The sequence below is a fragment of the Lolium perenne genome, chromosome 6 (genome assembly GCF_019359855.2).
Source record: "Lolium perenne isolate Kyuss_39 chromosome 6, Kyuss_2.0, whole genome shotgun sequence".
Lineage (NCBI taxonomy): Eukaryota > Viridiplantae > Streptophyta > Magnoliopsida > Poales > Poaceae > Lolium > Lolium perenne.
Genome location: NC_067249.2, coordinates 266,069,118 through 266,087,612, shown reverse-complemented (window position 1 = coordinate 266,087,612; position 18,495 = coordinate 266,069,118).

Sequence of the window (18,495 nt, the reverse complement as noted above, 5' to 3'; positions counted from 1 at the left end):
AATCGCCAGAGCATCGCCGGAGCGAACCCACCACCGCAGTGTTCTTCGTGTTCTTAACTCCGGCGAGCCACCGCACGGAAAACTCGTCACCGGCGACTCCGACCACCGCACACGCCATTACGGTAAATCTTCGAGCTTCATCTTCGCGCCGCGATTGGTAGGGGTGAACTGGGAAGACGATGTGGGATCCGACTAAGGAAAATTTCCGCCAAACTCTTTTTCTTCAGATGTCTTCAACGACTCCACCTCCGAGCTCGGAACCAATCATGGCGACGCCAATCTCCTCCGCCCCTCCTCCCTTCGCCCCAGTCAGGCTGGATCCTTCAAAGGATTCCGGCAAGGAGGCTGAGGGGACCTCTGCTCACCCGGAGAAAACCTCCGGGGCGGGTCAAACGGAGCAGCAGGCGGAAGAGGCTGCCAAGAAATCGAAAGCTCGAAAGCGCGACTCCGAAGCTAAGGGGAAGTGGTGGCCCTGCACCACCACTGAGATGGAATTGAAGAATCTCGAGGCGGAGGGCTTCCTGCAACCCGGAAGCTGGAGGTCAGTTCCAAATGAACCAGCTCCGGCTCCAAGGGACGACGAGATGGTGTCGACAAAGGCACCGGTGGAGCGCGGATTTTCATTTCCGCCTTCGGACTTCTTTCGGGAGATTCGAAGACGTATGGACTCCAACCCCACAACATATCTCCGAATAGCGTGCTCGCCATCAGCAACCACGTCGCTCTCTGCGAAGGCCACCTCCGGGTTACTCCAGAGCTCCCCCTCTTCCAATACTATTTTTCTGTCAAGAAGGAGAAGATCCGCGGACTTCCGAATTGGCGACTTGCGGTTCCGTCACCTTCATACTCCGCCCGGGCCGCGTCTACCCCCCCACCGACCGCCACGAATCCGCGAGGTACTGGTCCGGGGGTTTCTTCTATTTGAAGGACGTCTCCGACCCCGCGAGCGACAGAAGCTGCCGCCTTTCAAGAACTGCCCCGCCACGGAGCTTCCATCATGGACGCATCGCCCCCACTTCTCCGACTCACCACAGCTGACCCGCGGCTGTCGGGCGGATCTGCAAGCTCACGGAGGAGGGGCTGACGGGGAAGGACTTAACCCTTTCCTGGTTCACGAAGCGGATCCGGCCCCGCAACACAGGGATCGCCTGATGTTTGAATACACAGGGCGCGACGATCCAATGCGCGCCACCAAAGACAATCTCTCCGCCGACGCCATCGACAAAAGGATCCGGGTCCTCATCAAAATCCCACGTGAACTCCACGTTCACGTATGCAACAAAGACATCCACACGGAGGGATCCGGAACCGATGCGTCGTCTTGACTTTGGTTTATTGTTTTTCTTCAAACTTTTCTGTCTAAGTGTTAACTTTGCATTTAGCTCGAGGCGCTTGAGGAAAGCGAACTCGGAACTCTCCTCCGAGTCCCATCCACTGGCAACGCGGATCCGGAAGCCGCATCAGAGGCGGAAGCTCCTGAAGCTCCACGTCCTGCGAAGAGGAAGAAGCCAGCCCCTTCCAGCCCTTATGCGAAACGCCCTCGCGAGACGCTCAGCATTGCGGCTACCCGGAAAGCTGAGGCGGAAAAGAAGCGCCTCTCGCTGATTAATACCAGCAACAAAGGGCAGCCTGCCATCCAGCATTTCTTCAAGCCTTCCGGGTAAGCGTCTACTTCCGAGACCCAAGTTCTGGTTTAACGCTAAAACTCGTACTTATGCTTTTATGTCATTTCTGAAGCTCCGGAAGCCAGCCCCCCAAGGCCCCAAGGGTCCCGAAGAAGAAGGCCAAGCCATCTCCGGCTTCCATTCCAATTACTCCTGAGGTGGAAGTTCCGCCCAAGGCTTCATCTGCCAGCAAGCCGGATCCGAAAGACGTCATCGACCTTGATGACCTTCCTGAAGATCCTGCCCACCATGGTGACTCCGCCCAGGGGACCTCCTCACCCATTCCTCCGCCAGATCAGCCAAGCTCCGCTTTCGCGGGGCCTACTGGAGAAGAACAAGAGCAAAAAGTTAAGCTCCTCCAAGTTACCAACGCGACTCGAGTCAACCTCGAACCAACTCCGTCCCTCCAAAAGCTTACCCTTGCACAACGTCACGCGGAAGTTTCCGCGATGCTGAACAAGGTGTGGGGAAAACCGGACGAGGAGGTGCGTGAACTCGCCGAACTGGAGGAGAACCTGAAGGATTTTTTCGCCAAGCACAAGGAAGTGTGGCAGGTAATACTAGCCCCCAAGCATTGGGTGATATAGTTCCGTGCAACGTGTATTATCCGATGCTTTCCCAGAATGTACTTTAGACGGAATTTTAAAAAAATTTATACCTACTGAATTCCTCGCTAGCCCCCAGGATTTTTAAATATCCGGCTAACTCCCTGCTGCTTCACAGACCACACGGAAATTGCACGAAGATCTGCGCATTCACGTGCTAGAGCAGATCACGGAGATCGAGGGGCTGCGCCAGAACGCGGAAAACAGCCAAAAGGCTATCCAGCTGCTTGAGACCCGCCTTAAAGGTACGAGATCCGGGTCTTCACTTTTTGTACTGTCATAGTTCAGGATGCATAATGTGTGCAACTTTCTGCCTTCAGAAGAATCTGCCAAGCACTCCTCGTTTGATGAGCTTTCCGCCAAAGTCAAGGTGCTTGAGGCGGAGAACGAGTCCCTCAAAGCCTTCATCCAAGAATCCTCAATCAAGGAGACTGAGGCGAGGAAAGAGCTCTCCGGGAAGCATGCCCGCGACCTGGCGGAGCTGAATGAAAAACTGGAGAGAAGCCAGGGCCGCGTGATTTCCACAATTGCTAAGAACAAAGTTCTGGAAGCGGAGGCGGAAGCCATTGACAAACTTATCTTCCGTAAGCATTTTTCCGTATCGTTGCTCCGACTAACTTGTATGAGTCCTCTCTAGCGGAACTGAATCTCTTTCTTCCACAGCAAGCCTTGGCTTTGAATGGTCAAAAGAGTCAAACCTTACGAGGACGGAGGCATACGATGAAGCGCGGATATCAATTGACGCATTATTTGAAGCCTGTCGCGGAATCGCCACAGCTCTGTCTCTGAAGAAGGCCAAAACCACAGTCATCGATACGATGACCAAACTTATGAAGCTGGTGCCGGATTTCATCAAGGACTGGCAGGAGTCTTCAGCACGCGGAGTCGCCTCCCTAATCCTGGCCACCTGCAAGGCTCACTTCCCCTCGCTCAACCTGGCGAATGTTGCACGCGGAGCCCCCAAGGGTTCCGATATGGATGCCCTCCTCGCGGAAACCGAAGGCTATGAACAGCTGTTTGTCAGGCGAGTGGATCACTCGTTCTGGTATAACAAGCACGATCTGCCCGAAGGATTTTCCGATGCAGAGGAAGAAGCGGGTGAGCCGGAGTATTACGGGGAAGGATCCGGGTCAAGCGGCGAGCATTCCGGAGGAAACTCTGGCGACGACTCCGAAGCCGGATCTGGTGACAGCGACGACGGCTCCTCCTACCAGCAATCAGAAGAGGAGGACTCCGAGTAGAGTTCCTGTTTTAAACAATGAAACAAGTTGCATCATTTTGGCCCCAGAGTGGGTTTGTAATAAGACTTAAATTATTAAGTAGCTAGGAACGAAACGATTATGCATGGGGCGGAAACACTTATCCTGCTATCCGTTAATGTTATGTGCATGTTTCGTTTTATGTCGGAAAGCAAGTGCTGATTTCATTGTTTTCCGGCTTGCCCGCTTGACCTTCCGCGAGCCGGAAGACCTTAGCCGGAAACGCTCGCCAGCGGCGACGAAGCCCAATGGCAATCCGTCAATAACCGCGGAAACAAGCCCCCAGGCGTAGGTGCCGGAAATCGCTACTAGGAATCCACGAGTTCGCAACAGACAACAACTTAATCAGAAAACTTAAGCTTACGTCCTGAAGGACGATTTTTGAAAATCACAACTTTTGTACACGCCTAGGCGGAAAAATTCAGCTCTGCGGTTTTAGTCGGAAAACATACACGATCTAAAATGAACAAGTAAAGGAGGTAAAAGACTCAAAGAGTGAACCATAAGCTTTATTTCATTGATCATGTATAAGTATTACAGAGTTTATAACTCGGAAAATATATGCTAAGTGTAGAAAGGACGTAGCTGTGCGATGTTCCAAGGGCGATCTGTTTCATCGTAAATGTCATCCGGATCCTCACGCTTGCGTTTCCGGTGCCAGTTAGCAGGTCTATCCCTCAGCTCGCGGAAATCAACAAGGTAGTACGACCCGTTATGGAGCACTTTGCTAACGACGAAGGGTCCTTCCCATGGAGTTTGCAGCTTATGGTCTTTCACCTGTCGAAGGCGGAGGACCAGGTCTCCTGCCATGAAGGAGCGATTCTGAACTCGACGACTGTGATAGCGTCGGAGCTTCTGCTGGTAGATGGCGGAGCGCTGATCAGCTAGGTTCCGAGCTTCCTCAATCAGGTCCACAGATAGCTGTCTGGCCTCATCAGCTGTTTCTTCATTGTAGGCGGAAACTCGCGGTGAATCGTGGATGATGTCGGAGGGTAGCACGGCTTCGGATCCGTATACCAGGAAAAAAGGGGTAAACCCTGTTGATCTGTTAGGGGTAGTTCGTAAACTCCACAAAACAGCTTCCAGCTCGTCAGCCCAAGCTCCAGCTGCTCGTCGCAGTGGTTCTTCAAGGCGCGGCTTAATTCCTGATAATATCAGACCGTTAGCCCTTTCAACCTGACCGTTAGATTGTGGATGAGCCACAGATGCAAGGTCCAGTCGAATCCCCATTGTGTCACAATAATCCCTCAACTCTCCTTGGGCGAAGTTTGTGCCATTATCTGTGATTATGCTGTGCGGGATGCCGAATCTCATCACGAGGCTGCAGACGAATTTTAGTGCCGTAGCACCATCGGCTTTTCTCACTGGCTTAGCCTCGATCCATTTGCTGAACTTGTCAACAGCAACCAGGAGGTATTCAAAACCGCCAGGAGATGATCTCTTTAACTTACCAACCATATCGAGCCCCCAGACCGCAAATGGCCAGGTGATAGGTATGGTCTTCAGCTCTTGGGCTGGAGCGTTTGGTTGAGTAGCGTAATACTGACAACCTCGGCAGGTCTTGACTATTTTATCAGCGTCTTCTTTAGCTGTAAGCCAATAGAAACCTAACCGAAAAGCTTTTGCAACGAGTGATCTGGGAGCGGCATGATGCCCGCAATCCCCTGCGTGGATCTCTCTGAGGATTTCAATGCCATCTTGATTAGAGACGCATTTAAGAAATACCCCTGCTGCACTTCGTTTATAGAGCTGTCCATCAACTATTGTGTAGGTTCTGGCTCGTCTGACGATCTGTCGTGCGAGGACCTCGTCCTCTGGCAACTTCTGATCGATGAGGTAGTCCAGGAAAGGCTGTGTCCAAGCCGGAATGATAGCCATCACTTCCCTAGCCGGAGACACTGCCACCTCTGGGTTTTCCGGGTTAGCGCCCTTTACCGAGGGTATCCGGAGATGCTCCAGGAAAATGCCAGGCGGAATTTGCCTCCTGCCGGATCCGAGCTTGGATAGCATGTCTGCCGCTGTGTTATCGTCTCTCCTGACGTACTTGACTTCGTATCCGAGGAAGCACTTGGCGATCTCATCAACTTCGTCTCTGTAGGCCGCCATGACGGAGTTTCTGGCGTTCCAGGTTTCGGCTACTTGTTGTGCCACCAGGTCGGAATCTCCACAGCATATGATGTGCTTGATCCCAATTTCCTTAGCGATGCGCAGGCCGTGTAGTAGAGCCTCATATTCCGCCATGTTGTTAGTAGCTTCGAAGTGGATCTGCAGAACATACTGCAGTTCTTCTCCGGTAGGGGACTTCAGGGTGACTCCGGCTCCTGAGCCTTGATGCTGCTTGGATCCATCGAAGTGCATGACCCATGTCTCTGGTTCCGGCTCCAGACTTGCATCCGGAGCTTCTGTCCAATCTGCGACGAAATCTGCCAAGACTTGGGATTTTACTGCAGTCCTGGGCTTGTAAGCGATGTCGAAGGCGGATAATTCGATGCCCCATTTAGCCGTACGTCCTGTTGCGTCAGCGTTGTTGAGAATTGTTGACAGCGGAGCCTTGCTCACGATTCTATCGGATGCTCTTGGAAGTAGTGTCTCAGCTTCCGGCTGCCTAGGAATACTCCATAGGCTAGCTTCTGAAAGTGAGGGTATCTTTGCTTTGACTCCGTCAGCACCTCGCTAATATAGTAGACAGGTCTTTGGACGTCATATTCATGACCTTCTTCCTTTCGCTCCACCACGATGACGAGGCTGATGACTTTGTTGGTAGCTGCCAGATAAAGGAGCATTGGCTCTGACTCTGCTGGAGCTGCCAAGATAGGTGGGGAGGTAAGTATTTCCTTCAACCCTCGAAGAGCTGCGTCAGCTGCATCGTCCCAGACAAATTTGTCTGTTTTCTTCAGCAGCTTGTACAGAGGTAGTGCCTTCTCGCCAAGACGGCTAACAAACCTACTGATTGCTGCAACACAACCAGTTAGTCGTTGCACATCTTTGAGACAAGTTGGCCTTTTGATGCACAGGATTGCCTTGATCTTTTCCGGGTTAACTTCAATGCCTCTGTGAGAGACTATGAAGCCAAGGAGTTTTCCGGCACGCCAAAGACGCACTTCAGCGGATTCAACATCATCTTGTACCTGCGGAGGTTGTCGAAGGTTTCTGTGAGGTCGCTGATCAAGTCGGATCCTTTCCGGGTCATGACCGCGATGTCGTCGACGTAAGCGTGCACGTTCCGGCCAATTTGGTCCTTCAGGCACCGCTGCATCGTACGTTGGTAAGTAGCACCTGCATTTTTCAAACCAAAGGGCATAGTAACATAGCAGTAAGTACCGAACGGGGTAATGAATGAAGTCACCTTTTGGTCGGATTCCTTCATCCGGATCTGATGATACCCAGAATACGCATCAAGAAAACACAGAAGTTCCGCCCCCGCCGTCGAATCAATGACTTGGTCAATGCGCGGCAAGGGGAACGGATCCTTCGGGCAATGTTTGTTCAAGCCAGAGTAATCGATGCACATTCTTAGTATTTCAGTGTTCTTTTTGGGTACAAGGACGGGATTCGCGACCCAATCGGTGTGGATAACTTCTATTACAAAACCTGCTTCTAGTAACTTTGCTAGTTCCATTCCTATGGCGCGGCGCTTCTTATCTCCAAAGCGTCGCATAGCTTGCTTCACTGGTTTGGCCCCCGGATTTATGTTGAGGTAGTGCTCGGCGAGTTCCCTAGGTACTCCGGACATGTCAGAAGGTTGCCATGCGAAGATATCCATGTTAGCGCGGAGTAACTCGACGAGCGCGCTTTCCTATTTGGGGTCCATGTTGGCTCCGACTGAAACCTGCTTGGAAGAGTCACCTGGGATGAGGTCATGCTTCTTGGTTTCTATCGCGGGCTTGAAGGAGGTTTTCTGCTCGGAGATCTGCTTCTTGGTGGTCTGCATCTCAGTCGGATCCACCGCGGCTCTGTAGCCTTTCAGCTCTTCTCCGGATATCACAGACTCTGCGAAGGCGGCTTCGCCTAACTCGCACTCATGAGCCTTTTTGTAGTCTCCGGATACGGTAATCATACCTTTAGGACCCGGAATCTTGAGCTTGTTGTAGATGTAGCACGCTCTTGCGTGGAACTTGTGGTAGGTGGGCCTGCCGAAGATGACGTGGTAGGAGCTCTTGAAAGGCACAACTTCAAACGTGATCTTCTCTTCGCGGAAATTATGAACGTCGCCAAAGGCCACGGGAAGTGTGATGCTGCCGAGGGAGTTCGCCTTCTTACCCGGAACCACACCATGAAACTCAGTGGTGCTGTGTTTGAGCTGTTCCTTGGTGAGGTTCATCCGCTCTAGAGTCTCCAGGTACATGATGTTCAAGCTGGCTCCGCCATCCATGAGGCACTTGGAGAAGTCATACCCGTCTATGCGGGGACTTACAACCAAGGCGTAGCATTCCTTTGGCACGATTGCGGGGTGATCCTTCCGATCAAATGTGCACGGGATTTCCGACCACCTGACGTACTGCGGCACAGCCGAAACTATGGCGTTCAGGATCCGGGTAGCTGACTTGGAGGCGCGTACTGTTGGGGTTCCGAGGAAAGTGTGGTAAGCCCCCACGCTCTTTTTGTCGAATGGATTGGATTTACCTGCGGCTCCTGCCTTAGGATCCGGCGAGTTATCATCCTCATCCATCGCCTCGGAACTATCGTCCTCTTTGTCCTTGTTCTTGCCCTTGCCACCTTTGCCGCGTGGGCGGTGCTTCCGGGCGCGCTTGTATCCTGCCTCCGGGTCGTTCTTTAGATCATTGACCCATTTGCAGTTGCGGTTGGTGTGAGTGGACTTCCCCGTAGCCGGATCCAGATGGGCCAGGCAGGGCATGTCTCTGTATTCCTCATAGGTTTGCGGGGCGCGGGATCCGCCAGCTGTGACCTCGGAGGTATGCTGCTGACCCCTGCCGGCTCCGCCTCCGCGTCCGCGTCCTCTGCCGCCTCCTGAACCTCCGCGTTGAAACGCCATGGCGATCATCTCGGATCCGCCACTCTTCTGGTCATCAGGGTTCTTGCGCTTATGGCTGCTGTTGCTACCGTTGTCACGGTTCTTTTTTTGCTGATGCAAGGGGATTGCTGTGACTGCGAGATCACCGCCTGCGTCATCATCGGCGGCAGTGTGATCGCTGGCGATGGTGATCATGTCGTCCAACGTCAGTTGATTTGCATTAACCATGCAAGTTAGCTTGTGCCGTAGCAATCCTCCTCGCTGCAAGCCCCCAATGAAGGCGTGCATTGCTGTGCGGTTGTCGACGTTCTCGCACTCGTTTCTGCATGCCAACCATCGGGTGAGGAAATTCCTCGATGTTTCGCCCTTCTTCTGGATGCATGCCTGTAGGTCGCTTGTTGTGGCAGGCCTCTTGTAGGTGCCCCTGAAGTGTTTCTCGAAAGCGTTCTTCAGGTCGAACCAGCAAAAGATGGAATTCTTCTCGAGGTCGCTTAGCCAGATCCGGGCTGGACCTACAAGGTACAACTGAAGCATGCGGCAGGCGATGTTAGGGGTTCCTCCGGCGAAGGTTACAGCATTGTAGTAATCCTCAATCCAGGTATCCGGCCTTTCGGTGCCATCATAATGCTTCAGATTTCCAGGTAGCTTGAGGTTCATCCTTGGCTTTGGTTCCTCTCGAATCATCCTGCCAAAGCACTTCGGACCAATGTAGTCGGTTATGTACTCGTTAAGGCGATCCCGCGCGTCGCACGAGCCGTGGCGAGGAGACTTTGAGCGAGAGCGAGATCTCCGGCCATTGCCTCCGCCTCCACCTCCGCCGTCACCGCTAGGTGGTGGTGAGGGAGACCTGCGAGGTGGGCGGTCTGACTTCTTGCTTCCGCCATCTGAATCTCCTCGGCCTTCCTGGTGCCGGCTCCGGCTCCTGTGGCTGCCTTCGCCCTGGCGTTGGCTGCCCTGGTGGTTCCGGTGCGGTTCCGGGTTCCGGCGAGGCTCTGGGTCATGGCTCCGACGAGGTTCTGGATCGCGGTTCCGGCGAGGTTCTGGACCACGGTCCTCATTCCGACTCCTTCTGGGCTCGGGCTCATGAACATTGTTCTGGTTCCGGCGAGGTTCCGGCGAGCGCTCCCTGTTTCTGTTTCTTGGCAGCACGTTGTCGCGGATAACAATCCCACCATGCCCTGGGGGCCCTGGTGTTTCCGGCTGGACTACGGCGGCGAGGGGTCGCGGGTAACCGTTGGGCGGAGGAGAGGGTTGCGGTATTTGTCTCGTCCAGAGTACATTGCATCCTTTCCCTTTCTTGGATCTGACGGTGGCGTCTTTGATGGTACGGGGATCGGATTTGGGTGTTCCCTGGCTTTCCTTCTTCTGCGCTCCGAGGATCCGGTGTGTGATTCATCGTCGGGATGCCGATCAGCGCGGGCGTCCTTCGCGCGGTAGATACACGATTATCTGGATTGGATTCCAACCTGCGCGAAGTATCCGCCTTGCTTTCTTCTTTGCATTCTTTGAAGCGACAAGGTGTGCGGAGATAGTTGATATCAACCTCTTCGTCCTTCTTCTTCAGCAATTCCGTAGCTTTTTGCATGTTGTCCTTTGGGGTTTCCAGCGGCTGGTGCTCTGCGGGCGTGTTGAAGGGTATCCTGCGAGGCGGAATTGCTTCTCTAACAATTCGATCGGCCTCCGCCTGCGCATAGATCATCTTTACCTCCCACTCAGCCCTCATGCTCTTGACCTGCTCGAGTGTGGCAGCAATCTCGCGGTCCTGTCTGTCGAAGTTTTCCGCCCAGGCTGCATGATCTGCCCTCCCTACCTTTAACGCAGCTTCGGTATCGGCGAGCTTCTTGGCTGTGGCCAGCATTTCCTCGGTGATCTCTAGAGCCTCGGATCCGTGGCGTCGCCCGGGGTTATAGGTGTGTTAAGAACTGCTCGCGCGGCCACCTCTTCTCGACAGGATTTCCTCCGAGGAAGAATCCCTTTGGGGTCGCACCCGAGACATTGGAGATCCTTGTTGAGATGGTTGGGGGTCAGATTGGCTGGCTTGGTCTCCAGATCCAGTTTGTCCCAGCGCTGCTACCGTTGCGAGAACCTGCTTGGGCTGGGCGGAGTCGACTTCGGGCTGATCACTGTATCCGTATTCCCTTATCTTGCGAACGAAGTCATCAGACTCCATGGAGGGGGTATCTCCGGAAATTGGGCTCAGATTGCCCAAAATCGACTCTTCAACCGGAGCTTCGCTTTCTCCGACAAGCTCAACCTGATCCGGATCCGCGTTGTGTTCCGGTGCTTCTACCTGCTCAGGACCAGCTCCGTCTTCTTGAGGGGCGGTTCCGGCGGTATGGGCCAAGAAGTGTACGAAGTGGCACCTCTGCTTTTCTAACACCTGGGAGACCCAGGCGGATCTGCATTGGTCTTCCACCTTTGTTTCCTGCTCAGGGGCGGATTGGGTGGGCTTTGAAATTTCCAGATCCAAGGCGGAATCTTCCTTGGGAAGCTCCTGCGTCTCGAGATCGGATCTTCGCGACGGCGTCCAGCTGCGGCGGTCGCGTGCGTTACTTACGAGTGGGTTTCCGTCGGAATCGACGGTTTCCGATGAAGATGTGTATGCCGCCAATTGGGACGATGGAGAGCTTGACGGGTTTGTCCTAGCCGGAATCCAGCACTCATCCGGAGGGACGATCGGCAGATTCCCGGCGTAAAGGACGCGCCCCACAGTGATGGTGTCGTCGTAGCTTCCCATGGCGGAACCCTCCCGGTTCCGGCCTCCAGACGCCACAGGCCCCGCGGTGGGCGCCAACTGTCGTTGCCTAATCGACGGTACCCCGGAGGAGGGATCCTCACGAGGGGGAGAAGAAGTAGGGGCCATAGGGCGGAGTGCACACGGGACGGTGGTACGCGAGTTACCCAGCTTCGGAACACCTGCACGATGACAGGGCCTACTGCTGCTTGTCTGGAATTATCTCGGCGCTTTCGCGTTGTTACAATGAGTTGTGGTTATGCCTCTAGGGCTCCCGGGATCCGGCTTATAAAGGCGCACGGATCTAGGGTTTACATGGAGAGTCCTAGCCGGATCGCAGATTGCCTAGCTACGGTACAATATCTTGCCGTGCACGTCACGGATCCGCCTTCCATACACGTCGTCCTGGATCCGGGTCCCTCATGGGCCTCCATGGATCCGGGTTACTCCTACGTCGGTACGGATCCGGCTTACTGATCCTGGGCCGGACTTCTTCCTTCATGATCAACAGCAACTGGGCCGCCCGATGGGCCACATGCCTCATCACCGTCTGTGGGCCACCCGGGCTTGCCGGATCTAGGCACTGTCGATGGTACACCCTTGAAGTATACCCACAACACCATGCCTCCACCGGCGTCCGCTAACGAGGTGCCGCACGTGATCGCCGACGACACTACTAGGAAAAGGCCTACCGCCGGCGAACCTAAAAGGCCCATTGCCGGCGCACCACGAGCCCGCCGGTGCGAACGCGCCGGTGATAAATGACATCGGCGGCGCACCAGAGCGGTGCGCCGGCGATATGTCGCCTACGGCGCACCACCCAAGCTTTCACGGCAAAGCCAAATTCCACCGGCGCACGTGCAGCTGCGCCGGCAGAGGTCTTCCAAAGATCGGCGCATGCCACGTGCGCCGGTAGTAGGGCATTTAGGTGCGCCGGTAATTATATTCGAAAATTCATTTTACAGCTTTTTTCTAGCATATTACAATACATATTTGACAGCAGTATATATTTACAACGCAGTTCATATTTAGACAGCATTACATGCAATATGAGAAGCACATAGAGAGCCAAGTTTCATTTCGGTATCAATACACAATTACGCAAGTCTCGTTCCGGAATGTGTTGATTCATACAACACATGTGCATATGCAACACCGAACGACGAAGTTTCACAAAGTTAGAAGTCTCGGTACATAGTCGTCACAAGTATCGTCATACACCTCACAATGTAGGTCCTAACCTAAACTACAATCACATAGAACATGACCAACATGGTCATGATGACCATCATCACGAAGGCCATGGTCTTCATCCGGTTCCTCCTCATGTCCCTCATCTCTCCCGCTAGATAACGGGCGTATCTTCCTTCCGCCTCCATCCTAGTGGGGTATCCCTTGTAGCTGTTGCCGGCTTGCACCTGTCTCCGATGATCCTCCCGATCGTCGTAGACTCCAGGGAACCCTCCCCTTGTACACGACATATGTCGTCGGCATCTCCATTCACAAGACAAGTAAAACGTTAGTACCAATGCAATGAACAAGTGCCAACTTAAATAAGAGACAAGTAGTATGAACTAAATAGCATGTGCCTCATACTTTGTTGGTCGAAATAAATAATAACATACAGGATGGGGTCGGTGAGGCTAGGTAGGATGCACAATAGATTGATATTTGTGGCCATCACACCAAGCCTCACTAGCCCCACCCCGAGTGTACAAGTGACCGAACATTTTAATCATCGGCCAATGCAATTAAGAAGTGCGAACTCAAATAGAAGACAAGTAGTACGAATTAAATAGCGTGCCTCATACTTTGTCGGTCGAAACAAATATTAACATCCAGGGATGGAGTCAGTGAGGCTAGGTAGGATGCACAATAGATTGATACTTGTGGCCGTCGCACCAAGGCTCACCGGCTCCACCCCGAGTGTACGAGTGACCGAACATTCTAATCATCGGCGAACTCCAAATACGAGGCAAGTAGTGGTCGAGTAAATGCAAATAATTATTAAGCTATGTACGCCATAATCTTGAAATATATAGCAAAGTAAATGAAACTATAGACACATGTTCACATGCACATTCATACAACTAAATAAAAGCAACTAGTCGATTCTATGGGAATATATAGCAATTATTACAGTACGGAAGTTCAAGGACATATCGTTCAAGCTTTAACAAGTGTTCCCGTCGTAGGATCAGGTTGTACGCCTAGGGGGGAATGGACGGCAGCCCTCAAGCGAGTTGAACGGCCTCTCATCACGCGACATCTCCAAGCGGAGTTCTATCTCGTCATTAGGTGGTAGACCGTAGCCGTAGAAGAACTCGCTGGACCTATTGTTGACATCTGCAGGATTATCGTGCAAATGAACTGCTGGATGCGACCTCAGCTTCTTTCTAATCTCTCTATCGGGGACATCCGCCATGTTTGCAAACCTATTTCTGAGATTCTACGGCAGCAACATGTCATCTGCGTACTTTATGTACTCCTGCATCTGAAGGATGGCGTACTCACGCGTCCATCCCATTGTCGGGCGTCGATCGCCCGAGGCAGGGAAGTTGATTGTGTGGGTTAAGACCAAGCCTCCTCGGGATTTCCTCTCTACTTTGAGGGGGCCTGCCTTGTTGGCGAAGCCGGTGAGAGCATCATTGAGAAGGGCCTTGATGTGGGTGTAGTCTTTCTTGTGGTCCCTACCCGAGTCGAGATAGATCGCATGCGAGTGTTGCGGGTGCACGACGATGAGGGTGCGTAACTTGTCTCTCGCGGAAAACACACGGATTAACCTTTGGAAATGCAAATGGAGATATAGGATAGAATGGTAATGGGGGACTAGCGAGTGATTACTTACTCGGGAAGTAAGGGATGAGAATGGCGCCCTTTTTAATGTTCGCCACATGAAATCCTCGGCCTTTGGGTGGCAATCGCCCGATCCCCAGCGTTGCAGATGATGCTCTCCCGCATATAGAAGGGGTCCATTATCGCGATGGTCGGCGTCTCCTCCTTAACAATCTGGAGACAAGCTAAGAGCAACTAGGCGAACCACACGAACGTGGAGCGCGTGCATGCGAGACATGCTGAAGATGTCGTAGAACCGGAAGAAGCACACGTCCGCGGGGAACGTCCCGACGAAGTTCATGCCACTTGTCACCTTCCCCACCAAGAGAGGGTAACCAGGATCTTTTGATTTGAGAAGAAGGTTCTCCACATGCAAGACAGTCTCATGCAAGCTCCTCATATCCGGGTGAGTTTCTTCACGACATGCTCGGCAGCATCGGTTGACCCAAGTGATGCAGAGGTCGCCAATTGTTTGGCAACTTCTCAAGGAGTGGGACCTTGTCCTTGGATTTGGCCGCCGCCGCCTTGTCTTGGGCGTCCTTCTTATTTTGCCTCATCCGCTTCTTGGGTTCTCATGATGGACCCTCCATCGCCGTAGTGGCCGTAGCACGTAGGGTGGGTGGGCTCTAGAGATTTTTGACGGCGGCGGTGGCGACCTCCTCGGGATTTTCCTCCTCACCGTTTCTTGAGAATCGAACAGCTTCTTGGAGCACACATATTTCAAGCCCGGCGCATCCTCATGGACAACTTGTGAAGACGTAGGAATATCCCATTGGAAGTTGTCACGTTCGTATTCCTCGGCCTCGGCGCAGCTGGCTGTTGTGGTGGGGCGCCGACCTGCAGCGCAGCCGGCCGTTCGGTGGGGCGATGACCACGGGCGCCGCCGGCTGTCGTGGAGGGACGCCGACATGTGGCGCCGCAAGGTGCTTGTCTTTGCTTGCCGTCGACCCCGAGTAGGTGTTGATCCGAATTAGGGTCTTCGGCCATAGCAGTACCCAACCCTTCGGTGAGGCCGATTCAACGGGCTATCGTCATCGGCACCATGCGGTTGATTAGGAGGAAACAAATCCTCATATCCCGGTAACGACAGAACCACTTCCACCCGGTAAACGTCATCCGCCATATCTCGTGTGTGCCACTTCTTATCCAGGGCCGAAGGATGGACCCCCTCGCGACGTCTTTGAGTTCGTCGTTTACTCTCATCAAGAAGGTGCATGGCGTCGAGAGCGCTGCGAGAACATGTGTATGGCGTTAGAGAGAGGGCAAGGATGACGAAACTAATATATTAACTTGATGTACACATTAGTTAATTACCGTGAGGGCGTTGAGCTCGGCTAATGTCGACGGGCCAGCACATGCGGCGGCGGGCATGCAAGTGACGGAGGGGCTGCTACCCGGCATGGACGGTGAATCCCTAGCACCAGCGACATTGCCGGCGGCCGGAGGAGTCTCCATTATAACATTGTCATTGCCGGCGGACGGCGGCACCATCGAGTTGCTGCCGTTGAAGCTAACCACTTGCATTTTCGGGGCCTTGTTTGCCACTCCTCATACCACGCTTGTAGAGCGTTGAAATCTGCTTGGATCTGAAGCGGCGACTTCAGCTTTGACTTCAGGTACGAGTGTAGCTTTGAGTTGCGGTACCAGTTGCGGTACCAAACCAGCTTGGACTTGGGCTAGGATTGACTCCCTCATTTCCTCCGCCTCCCGCTGCTTCCTCTCATTACGCGCATTTTTATCGGCCGCAGACGACAAGCCATAGTTACCATGCTTGTAGCCTGTACCGGCGCCAGCCACACGGCCTCTATGCGGCCTTCTCGTCGGTGAATGCTCATTAACGATGTTTAGCGCCCGTACGAGAGGCTTGTCCCATGCTACCCTGCCCGTCGACGCCTGGGACGAGGAGCCTTCGTCACCTTGAGAAAGTCTTTGTCTTTCTTCTTCCTGCGGAAGAAACGCGAACCATTTAGAAATGTTTCTACTATTATATTAACGATACTTGATCTAATTAAAACTGTAAATTGCTTACCAGTTTTTTCTCCAACTCCAGGACCTTCTGGTCGTTCGTGAACCAAATTATGCGGTTACGACCTTCGGGTCCGTGACAAGTTCCCCGGTTAGTTTCTTCTTATGGTACCGGGACTCGATGAATCTTCTTTCAAGCGGGTCCTTGTACTTGAGCCAGGGGTTCTCAATGCCGGCATTTACATACGCCTCGTCCTCCTTCGCCCAATAGGGCTCCTTTCCCTCGTACCCACGGCTCCCAAGGTTGTGGTTGCCGATGTTAAGCTCCCGCATTTCCTTCCCCCACAACTTGCGATTCTTGGTTGCTTGTAGCTCTTCATTGGCCACAAAAGCATCAAAGTCCGCCTGGGTGACATGCGGAAAGGCGGAGTGGACCTCTTCGAAACCTTTGCCCTCAGCAATCAGCTTCCGCACCATGTACTTATAGCTGCCGAGGTGTTTGGTGAACTTCGGAGGGCTTGTGAGTTCACAATGTTGTTGGTTTGATGACTAGAGGCGTAGTCGCCTAGGAACTTGTATCGTGCGTGCAACCTCGCAATGAGCTGGGCTCGCAAAGGCGCTTTGCTCTCAGCTCGGAGGTCCGTCTCGTTGAGATTGATGACCTCTCGGAGGATACATGCCAGTTGGTTGCCGTACCCTTGGCAACATCCTTAGGCTCCACCGGCAAACCACCGGCGGGGTCCACCTCTTTGATCGTGTCTCTGCCGGTGCCGACCGTGTTTTGGCGCCTTGCCTTCCGCGGCCTCTTGGCTCCACTTGTCCCGGTGCCACTACTCCCGGCGGCGCCGCTAGGATCGTCGCCGCTTGTCTCGCTGCCACCCCCGGCGGCGCCGGGTTGCCTCATCGCCGCTAGGCTCGTAGGTACTACCCCCGGCGGCGTCGCTTGCCTCGTTGCCGCTCGGCTCGTCGGCACTACCCCCAGCGGCATCCTCCATCTCATGGTCCTCGTCGCCGCCAACACCAGCGGCCTCGGCATCCTCCTCCGTCCTAAAGAAGTGCCTATTGTAGTGCTCCTCTAACTCTTCTTGAGACGACATGGTGGCTTGCACTAATAGAAGATGAAAAAGAGTTAGAATTCACGGAAAAATTCGGCATGACCTTTGCTAAAAATTGGTCATGCCGAGTGCTAGAATTGGCGGAACGGAAATGAATCGACATTCGGCACTCAATAGCAACTCAATCCCCGTAATGTAAATGCAAACATATAAATGCCATAACCATAACCATAACCATCTCCATAACCATGCCATCACCATAACCATCACCATATAAATTACAGTAGCATTTCAAAGATATACATTACAGTGGCATTTTACATCAGCATAAAAATAACACTTGACAAAGATCCATTTAAAACCGTAAAAGGAAATATTTGCAACTTAACACTTTAAATCCCATTATCGCTAGCATAGCAGTAGCTAGCAACTTAGCATTACTGCTTATTTACATAAACAAATGAAATATTTGCAACTTAACACTTTAAATCCCTGGCACCTACTGAGAACCTTGCATACTAGCTACTGCTAGTAAACCTACTGCTAGCAAATTAAGAAATGAAGTAAATCCGAATCGGTAGCATGCATTACAAAGAGCATTACAAAGTAGCTACCGACTATGTTCTCTGTATTATTTAGCATTTTACACCATAGCCAGAATTCAAACACTAAAATAAAAACCAGAATTCAAACAGTAAAATAAAAACCAGAATTCAAACCATCTTTAGTATTTTACACCATAACCATTTTACATCAACATAGAGAGCTTGTACCCACTTATACAAAATACACTAGGTACCTTATCATTTTGTTTTAAATGAACCAGATAAGGAACATAGCACCAATTTTCATTTTCTTTTAAATGAACCAGAGAAGCTCATGTGTCATTTCTCATTTGTGGATTATCGTAAGCTCCAATTATAAATCAACTAAATGAACCTAGCTAGCTACTGTCCATTTGCAACAAAGACATCATATATTTGCAAAAACACATCATACATTTGCTAAAAAAATTCAACCTGATTTCCTGATACATCTAAGAGTTTTCTCCAACCTCCCATCTCAAATTACATAACTCAAGTAATATAACCAGAGACAATAGTAGTAGCAACAATTTTTTAAATGAACAATTTTTTAAACCCTAGCAACCTGCAACTAAAATCATTTTCTAAATTCACCAAATTGTCTACCTCATTTCTAATATCTTGCATACAGCTCGAGTATCAAAGAGCTACAGCCTAAGTGCCTACTGGTGGAGAATGAACCAGGTGGTCAGAGATGGAGAGCTACAGCCTAAGTGCCTAACTGTCATCATTGAAAAATCATATTCTAATGTAGGGTCTAAATATTGCTACTTCATTTGCATTTCATCTAAACCAACTTGATTGCTATATCATTTAAACCTA